Source organism: Syngnathus leptorhynchus, chromosome 7 (genome assembly GCF_054491065.1).
Source record: "Syngnathus leptorhynchus isolate UIUO chromosome 7, UIUO_Slep, whole genome shotgun sequence".
In the NCBI taxonomy this organism is placed as follows: Eukaryota; Metazoa; Chordata; class Actinopteri; order Syngnathiformes; family Syngnathidae; genus Syngnathus; species Syngnathus leptorhynchus.
The window spans coordinates 11,972,925-11,983,052 of record NC_141201.1 but is presented as its reverse complement, the minus strand read 5'-3'; the positions used below and the strand labels follow the sequence as shown (position 1 = coordinate 11,983,052).

General features: G+C 44.7%; 1 long non-coding RNA gene across 1 annotated transcript; it reads right to left on the bottom strand.

Annotated features, from left to right (window-relative positions):
- Positions 1-214: 214 nt before the first annotated feature.
- On the bottom strand, positions 215-7,497 carry LOC147054794 (uncharacterized). The gene is made up of 2 exons (XR_015066627.1): positions 7,383-7,497; positions 215-3,319 (listed from the first exon to the last, which is right to left on the bottom strand). It is a non-coding gene; the product is annotated as an uncharacterized LOC147054794 (long non-coding RNA).
- Positions 7,498-10,128: the final 2,631 nt, after the last annotated feature.

Sequence of the window (10,128 nt, the reverse complement as noted above, 5' to 3'; positions counted from 1 at the left end):
TTTATGGTTAGAAAAGTTAAACAAGTGGTGCAAACAGGCAAACCATTTTTTTTTTGCATGTAAGGTGTTAGGATACGGATTTTAGCTATTGATCTGACTCCAAATTACGATCAACACTTAACACAAGTTTCTATGTCCTAATCCACACACTGGCGCACCTAACAATTTTGCGAGTTCGTTCTGTCAAAGAGAAGACCAGTAGATCAATCAGACCAAATTTACCAAATGTTTATTCCTAACAAAGTGCTCTAATACAGGCCTGGGTCCCGGGTCCCTCACACTAAAACTCGTGCGTTTCTGTGACCACCAAAAGACGACACATTCTTCCGGGTTGCCCAGTTTTAAAGAAACACAATATGAATATTAAAGCATGCAAAATATTGTGTGATGATTGGTCGATGGTCATCTCCTCCCCGTCGAGGTGTCATCACTGTGGTCAGGAGCTGGGGGTTTTCCTCTCGAAGCCCAACCACCTGGACGTGGTATTGTTCTTTGATCACCGACCTCGAGGTGTTATCTGTTGGAATAATCTCGGGGGAAGCCTTGGCCTGCCAGATCAGGAGGCCTTATTTTTATGAGTTTACGACTCTCCTTTAAACTAAATGCTTTCTATTTGGTTCAAGGAATGTCTTTTGATCCCCGTCAGCCTTATGTTTCCTTCCTGTCCTTATGTTACTTTTGTGTTTGTTTTGTAAGAAGTCTTCAATGACAATGAGCAGAGCTTCTTTGCATAGGCGAAATGTTCTTTGTCAGTTTAAAGGGACTTCATTCCTTTTAGTTAACTGTAGCTTTGATTCATAGATTGTAGATGATCAAAATTGGTTATATACAGTTTGAAGAAGTCACATTAAAGTTATCCCATATTTACTCAATGTTCGTTTAAGGAACTGTTTATCAGTTACCTTACATTTACTTAATATGTGCTGAAAGGTTTAAGTAAGGTTAGATATTATTATTATTATTATTATGTGTTAGTTTACTAAGAAGTTAAACTTAGCAGGAGTCGGCCACCTGTGGAGAGGACAACTGGTTGGGGAAGAAAGCAGACTCTGCACTCCCAATGTGGGGGTCGAGAAGATCAATTCACACTACACTACATTCCTTTTCTAATCAGCGTTACTACAGCCACTATCTTCCTTCCTTTAGTGTAGCAACGCCTCTGTAGCCAGGGCATCCAAGACATCAAAAGGAGGAGCACGTGGGGGAGGAACTCAGAACTGGCGGAAACTGCAACCGAGCCTCCCCCCAATACTAGATATTATATTGATATGATTATATGTTTAACACAACCTAGAAAAATATGTTTGCTAACTGCTGAAAGCACATTTCCCTTTATTCCCTCTCATGACCTCATTTATGAGGTCATCACCCGCGACTCTAGCAAATATCTACCAGTGCGCTATCGGTCCTTTCTTCCTCCCGCGGCTCATGTTGAGCCACCAGGGTATATTGGCCCATCGGTGGCAACGGGCCAACGGTTTTCTCGATCAACCGGACAGTGAGTGATCTAATACATGGAACACAACAACAACCGCATAACATCATAATTGTAGTAAAAATAGCCACAGCAACAAGCACAGACATGATGAGCCCTTTCCAGTTTCCAAACGTTTTCATCCAATCAAACCAAATATCGGTGTGTACACCTGAATGATCTTTCATCTTTTTATTCAGTGTCCTTAGTCCTTCCAACGCCTTGGTCAGTCGTCCCCCTGGTGCCGTGTTGTTTGGGATGAAAGTACAACATGCATCACCAAACATTCCACACACACCATGTTCCTTAGCCAATAGCATGTCCAACGCAATTCTATTTTGGAACGCCATTAATGACGTTGCGGCCAATTGTTCATGAACTGCGGCAAATGATTCAGCTGTATAATTATCCAGTCGTTGGACATTGTAATGAACGTAATTAATACGGTCTACATTTTTATTGGGGGTGATCCATAGGAAGATACTTTCGAATCCCGAGGCCACTTGATTAACGAGTTTATACTCATCTGGTACACCCCGGGGCACTCCTATAGCGTCAATATATGTTGGATCGTCGTCGCTCAACCACGGGGCAAAACGTCTCTTTTGGCTCGCTTCAGGAGCTCCGCCAATGGGGACTCCAGGTCCCAATTGAGATTCTGTATTTCAATGGGGACAACCACCACAGGCATTATCAAAGACACGAGGGCACAGATACCTGATGCATTCTTTGGCAAGCGATCATATAATTTGTCATCACCACACCACAACCAGATGTCTGCACGAGAGAGAGGAGAGGTTACAGTCAGTGACAAATTTTTGAATTTGAAATTGAATTTCCACCATGTGGAATCTATTGTCCCAATACTTATGCCGGTCCCCTTTAACTTTAAACATGTCATATTTTGTTGAGTCACATGGTTGTCAAAAACGGGCTTTCTTTTTTAGTGAATAATTGTATGCCGTGACTCTCCAATGCCCTCTCAACCAAAGACAAACTAAACTCACCCCCTAAGCATTGAGAATAAAACAACCACATTTCTCCGTATGTTAATTTACCTTTTCCATGACATGAAGCAACTACAAACCGTCCATCCCCTTTACATTGGTGAATACATGTCCCTTCTCTGTCTGGTGGGGCTAAATCCAATATTTCCCTTACCTTTTCAATTTGCTTCCTCCACACCCTTCTCTGGTACTTTTCCAATTTGTCCTGTAACGTTTGGTTTGTCTCTGTCCAATTAGACAATGTGACATGCATTTGCCAATTCCCGCTGTCACATCTCTGTCTCAAACCTTCCTGTTCTTCTCGTGAGAGCTCTTCTGTTGTGTTCACAAAAACTACTTCTCCTTTGCATCGGTATTGTTTATAAGTGGGTAAAATTTGAATCTGGGACGTTTTCTGCTGGATAGTCTCATCAATTGTCATCAATGTCCACACAAAAAGACAACTTACTAAAAATAGCACTACTAAAATTAATTCTGAAAAATCCGAAAATCCTTTCGAGCCCTCTCCTTTACTTTTCCGTATTGCTGCTCCTTCTCCTTCTGTCACCCCCCTTTTGGCCGGGTCCGGGACACGGCCAAACAAGAATACCTTCATCCTGACGGAACAAACTCTGGGGCCGGACGTAGGTGTGTGTAGTGATACCACCGGCGTCCTTTGAAGTCGAGCTGGGCCGCGTGAGACGTCCTGGCCAAGACACGAAAGGGGCCCTTCCACCTGGGCTCCGTCCACTTTCTGGAGACGACTCGGACGTACACGTATGGTGTGAGCTGATTATCCACCGACACGTCTCCCTCCGCCACAGCTGCAGCGGTTTTCTCTCCAATCTGTGCAGAAACACTGGACACCAAAGCAGACAAATAGGACCAATATGCTGCATGAGACAAATTTGGTACCGTAACATCCTCCGGCGGGACGAGCATTGTCGCTGGTCCCGGCATTAGACGACCTGTCATCAATTCAAACGGTGCAAATCCAGTGTGCCTGTTAACGGATTGGCGCACAGACAACAAGGCAAGCGGAAGAGCTTGGAGCCAATTCATTTTTGTTTGAGCCATAATTTTGGCCAGTTTTTCCTTCAACGTCCGGTTCATTCGTTCAACTTTGCCCTGGCTCTGAGGATGGTAGACACAGCCGAATCGATGCTTCAAACCCAGAATTGATTCCACCTTGGCCAAGGCTTTGTTGTTAAAGTGTGTACCATTGTCAGAGCGGATCAGGGCTGGAAAACCATGCGTGGGGATGTAATGGGTGATCAAAGCCTTGATCACAGCAGTAGAATCTTCCTTCGAGCACGGATACGCCTCGGGCCAGCCTGAGTAAGCGTCAACCAACACAAGCAAAAAGCGTTTACCATTCACTCTTGTATTCATGTCGGTGAAATCAATGATCACCTCGGCCCCCGGCCACGGGGCCGGCTGAAACAGGCCGGGCTTAGGCTTCAACGTAGAACGCAAACAGGAGTCTGGGTGTTCCCCGTCCAGATTACTGGACCGCGGAACACCAACATCATCTCCAGCAATCCTGTCTGCCATGGGTTGTTTAATTTGGTATGCATTCTGAGACTCAAACCAGTACAAATTAGGAATGTGAGTTTCCCGCCAATCGGTCTGTTGCAACAACTGCTTGACCATTGAACCCAATTGTCTAGCCTCGTGTCCTGGGGCAAGAGCTAGGGAAATGTGTGGCACCCCTTTTTCTGTCATTTTGAACCACTGCATTTGTTCATGTGTCAGCTCAGTTACCGCTGCAACTCCCTCTTTACCAATCAAAATGCATGATGAAATTAAATCCCACATGTGCCCTTCAATTTCTTCAAACAAATCCCGATATACATCATCACTTTTTCGGTCATAATATAGAGTGCAATGCAAAGGATCGGATCAACAGGTGGGTGGTATGGCGTCAGTGAGCAGATCCAGGGTTTCCACAGTTGGTAGGTCGAGAACACACCACCACCAGCAGGGGTCTCTGGCTCCAGCCTGGCCCAGTAGATGGTTGCCGTTTCTGCTTCTGTTGGTAGGGGCGCCATCAGCCACTGACCATGTTGTTGTATTTGTTGTGAGCACTGGATGCTGATGCCATCTGGAAACTGAATAATCACTCCCTCTGGCCCGCACAGAATTCTGGCTTCAACGGCTGACAACAAGTCCCTCCCCATCAAATTGATTGGGGTGTCCGTGGAATGGATGTATTTGTGCCAGAGTCTACACCCCGTCCGGGTGATCACAGTCTCAAGTGGTTTGGTAAAAGGCAGAGTTTGTGGTTTTCCCGAGAAGCCGACCAAAGTTGTTGTTTTCTTTGACAGTGAGGATACAGGAAGGGCAGTGTTTATTGATGAATATGTTGCGCCTGTGTCCACCAGCATCTGCACAGGTTTTCCCTCCACTGTCACATGAAGCATTGGCTCCGCCGGGCCGCTGCTTCTCTGGCTCCCCGGGCATCCCTATTCGAATTGTCCACACCAGAGATCATCATGTTGATAGTACTGACCTCTGTGTGCTTGTGGCTGTTGCCAGGGTCGTCCACTCGAGGGAGCTGTTCGTGTTTGTTGTATCGGCTCCTCGGGTTGATGTGGCGGGCCTCCGGCTGGACGGCCGGCTCCGTGCGGTCGATACTACGGGCACTCTCTTGCCCAGTGATCGGTTTCGCCGCAGATGTAGCATGCGTTGGGCGAATGGTTTTTGTATGTCGCCCTCCCCGGGTAAGCAGGTGCACTCCCTCCCCGGCCTCTGTATCCGCCCCGGAACTGGCCCCTTCCGCGTCCCACCACCTGAGGAGCCTGTGACATTTGCATTTCCTTTTTCTGTGATTTAGACTGTCTAGCTTCACCATGCATTTTTGCCAACTGTAATTTCAACAACTGTTTGGATAATGCGTCTGTCTCGTTATCAACTTTAGCTTGTGACTCAGTAAACATTCTGCAGTGATGCAAAAGATGACGTTTAAATCGTTCCTCGGCACAAACCAGAATGTCAGGGTCTGACATTAACTGCTTCTTCACATCTGGCGGAAGTCCATCCACCAGCGCCGTCCGGAAGAGCACCTCTGCCTCGTGCGTGAGAGCCGGATGGCGACCTGTGGTTTCAATCCAACTCTCCACACATGTTACATAATGTTGGGCAGGTGACATTTTCACATCATAAGGAAACATAGTGGGGGCCAAATCGGTGGGTTGTGGGAAAGTCATTTTAATGTTTTCAAACAGGGGCGCTGCTACTTGTGGCAAGGGCACCTCCCTCCCCAGTCTCGCTGTGCCTGCTGCTTCCTCAATCGCCTGCAATTGCACTAGGGAGCATGCTCCTGCCAACATCTGTCGCATGTCACCAAGTGTACAACTCTGTCCACTCATTAGAGCCAAAAACTTGTTCAGCCACACCTTGCCTCCTCTGTGTAGTGGGGGCATCTTTTCCATCATCGCAGTTACATCACGGAGCACCATGGGCTCGTAACGCTGACCATCCGCTGTTGCCACTAGGGGACACATCAACTCATTTTTCTGAACCTCTGCTTGTATCATCTGTCCACGAGTACTCCGCAAATTATATTCTCTCCGTGTCTGGCTCTCTCCCTGTCCGCCCTTTTTTCTACCATTCAGATTCGCGTACTCCAACATTTTCCTCTGTTGCATCACAACATCATCTTCCTCCTCACCGCTACTGTCCCGCTGTGAATGCTCCTTCTGTCTCCACTCGCTCTTCGCGTCTTGTCTTATTTTCTCAGTTACCCATTTCAACATCTGCGCTTCCTGTCTACGCTGCTCATCAACTTGATCAAGTTTCTTCTTTAGCTCCTCGTTCTCGGCACTTAGTCTATGCCCACCTACTCCTTTCGTTATGTTGGACGTTTGAGGGCTCGGAGCGGGGGTGGAAGTGTCCACGCGGGACGCCTCCTCCTCCCTGATCCGTCGCCTCTCTCTATTTACTGCTTGTTCAATCAGTTGTACAATACTTTGATCCGCCCTTTCACCTTCGCCCTCGACATCCACCACCAGTCGGCCACCCAACGTCACCACTGGAGCCATCACTCCGGGGTTGCCGTACGGCGGCGGTCCAACAGCAGTCACTCCGAGTGTGGGGGCACTCGGGGGTGTTACATCATGCAAAGATGGATAAATGCCCTTGTATTCAACTCCTTTCTTATCTATTTCCACCGCTTTCTCTTCCACTTTGGCATGTATCGCATACAATTAAGAAATCTACTTGCCATGTACTTCTCATCACCTTCAAGAGTCAGAGATTTACCGTTTTTTATTTCCTATCTTAACTTGGTATTTTTAGATTTTTCCAATTGTTTGTTTTACTTTTTTTTTTTTTTTACTTTTTTTTTTACTTTGAGGATCCTCAATGCAGGATTAAATTTACCCTTCAACAAAATTACTAGCCTGTGTATTACGGTTGGTTTTTGCTAGTACTGTTTTTTACTGTCGATTTATCCTACCATTCACACTCTCAACGCACACACACCTCTCATCACACACACTATCTCACTCCATTCATTCCTCTCAGCACACGCACTCCTCTCATCACACACACTATCTCACACACACTCCTATCAATTTGGGGCATTTTGGATGTTTTAGCGGTCTGATCTCTCACAGAAGGAACTGTTACCACCGGATGTTTTCGGGAGAGCCTCACACCTCCCAGGATCTCAAAAAAACCTGGCTATTTGAATACGCTCGTCAACGTACCCTTGTCCGCCACGACTAGGCTAGGTCCCGGACCTATTCGTAATACGCGTAAGTCCCTGACTTTACCGTACACGTCACACACGTAAGTTCCAAACTTATTTGCCGTATGTATCTCTTGCACACTTTATTTGATCTGAACAACAGTCTCCTCTTAAATTTCCTTTTTCAATTTGCAGAATTTCGACTTATAGTAACAGGTATTCTGCTTACCTTATCAGTGATGAGCGCTCAGGGTTGAGGAGACGTTGTACCAGCTCAACGTTGTGCACCTTACTTATTCCAAACGGTTCGCCGACCGAGAGACAGCGTCCCGGACGCTGTCCGGTGTCCTGGATACAGACCACGAGTTGTCAATTACCCTTCTCTTGACATCACGTCGGGGTCACCAAGAAATTGTTAGGATACGGATTTTAGCTATTGATCTGACTCCAAATTACGATCAACACTTAACACAAGTTTCTATGTCCTAATCCACACACTGGCGCACCTAACAATTTTGCGAGTTCGTTCTGTCAAAGAGAAGACCAGTAGATCAATCAGACCAAATTTACCAAATGTTTATTCCTAACAAAGTGCTCTAATACAGGCCTGGGTCCCGGGTCCCTCACACTAAAACTCGTGCGTTTCTGTGACCACCAAAAGACGACACATTCTTCCGGGTTGCCCAGTTTTAAAGAAACACAATATGAATATTAAAGCATGCAAAATATTGTGTGATGATTGGTCGATGGTCATCTCCTCCCCGTCGAGGTGTCATCACTGTGGTCAGGAGCTGGGGGTTTTCCTCTCGAAGCCCAACCACCTGGACGTGGTATTGTTCTTTGATCACCGACCTCGAGGTGTTATCTGTTGGAATAATCTCGGGGGAAGCCTTGGCCTGCCAGATCAGGAGGCCTTATTTTTATGAGTTTACGACTCTCCTTTAAACTAAATGCTTTCTATTTGGTTCAAGGAATGTCTTTTGATCCCCGTCAGCCTTATGTTTCCTTCCTGTCCTTATGTTACTTTTGTGTTTGTTTTGTAAGAAGTCTTCAATGACAATGAGCAGAGCTTCTTTGCATAGGCGAAATGTTCTTTGTCAGTTTAAAGGGACTTCATTCCTTTTAGTTAACTGTAGCTTTGATTCATAGATTGTAGATGATCAAAATTGGTTATATACAGTTTGAAGAAGTCACATTAAAGTTATCCCATATTTACTCAATGTTCGTTTAAGGAACTGTTTATCAGTTACCTTACATTTACTTAATATGTGCTGAAAGGTTTAAGTAAGGTTAGATATTATTATTATTATTATTATGTGTTAGTTTACTAAGAAGTTAAACTTAGCAGGAGTCGGCCACCTGTGGAGAGGACAACTGGTTGGGGAAGAAAGCAGACTCTGCACTCCCAATGTGGGGGTCGAGAAGATCAATTCACACTACACTACATTCCTTTTCTAATCAGCGTTACTACAGCCACTATCTTCCTTCCTTTAGTGTAGCAACGCCTCTGTAGCCAGGGCATCCAAGACATCAAAAGGAGGAGCACGTGGGGGAGGAACTCAGAACTGGCGGAAACTGCAACCGAGCCTCCCCCCAATACTAGATATTATATTGATATGATTATATGTTTAACACAACCTAGAAAAATATGTTTGCTAACTGCTGAAAGCACATTTCCCTTTAAAGGGTACAAACAAGTGCTCGGTCTATGTGAATGACTTTTGGAAGAACCGTTTGTATTACAGAATGTATCATTTTATAGAAATAAACAGTAAGCGAAGTAAACTGACTAGGGATAGGAAAATGATTGCCCTTCGTGTGCTTTAAACCAACTGAATTCTTGTGAAGCAAAAAGAATCAGTGTATTTTTGTACATACAACCGCTCTTTGGTTTTGGCATGGTTTACCGCATGCCATTTTACTTGCACCTCTGCTGAAGATATTGGTGGTAAGCTTGTGAAAAGAAATCTCGACACACTTTCCTTTAGAGGCAGTGGTCTCAAACCAACGGGCTACCTTTGACTGTAATAAGACAAAAAGAGGTACCATCACTTCCGGTTTAACAGAGGCTGAAAAATATTGAATTTTGAAATTCAATCTAATAAGAATATTAAATAGATGAGATACCAAAGTGAGTTTAACAAACGAATTTGAAAAGGCCAGACGTGGGTGGGCATTCCATCCCAGGCACAGAGCACTTTGTCCATCTTACCCGATACTACTTATCTTATTGGTCCAGTGCCTTAAAGTTATTCTTATGTGTTCTTTTTTTGTTTTGAAAAAATAAAACTATAACTTTTATATATATACATTGTACATTTATATTGTACATATATATATATATATATATATATATATATATATGTACAATATAAATGTAAAATAAATAAAAAATAAATTTGAACAAATCACTATTAAACGTTTTATAAACCAATCAAGTCAATCAAGTCAAGTTTATATAGCCCTAAATCACAAGCAGTCTCAAAGGGCTCTGTCCTCTGCATTTAACCCATCCCCATGTGATTTTGATCCATCCCCTGGGGGAGAGGGGAGCAGTGAGCAGCAGCGGCGCCGCGCTCGGGAATCATTTTTGGTGATCTAACCCCCCAATTCCAACCCTTAATGATGAGTGCCAAGCAGGGAGGCAATGGGTTCCATTTTTATAGTCTTTGGTATGACCCGGCCGGGGTTTGAACCCACAACCTTCCAGTCTCAGGGCGGACACTCTACTACTAGGCCACTGAGCTGGTCTAAAATTCAAAAGTCAAAGTCAAAATTATAGCTTCAATAAAAACATGAGAAAAAAAAAATCATGACTGTGTCCAATCCTTTTTTCTTCAAAGCATTGTGAATGCGGAATCCTGCTGGTGACCACTAGACACAGAAACCCTTATGACACTTGATGACATTTGTGATTTTGACACTTTTGCTGTTGCTGTCACTGGCCTGTTCAAAATTCACATTTTACTCTAATG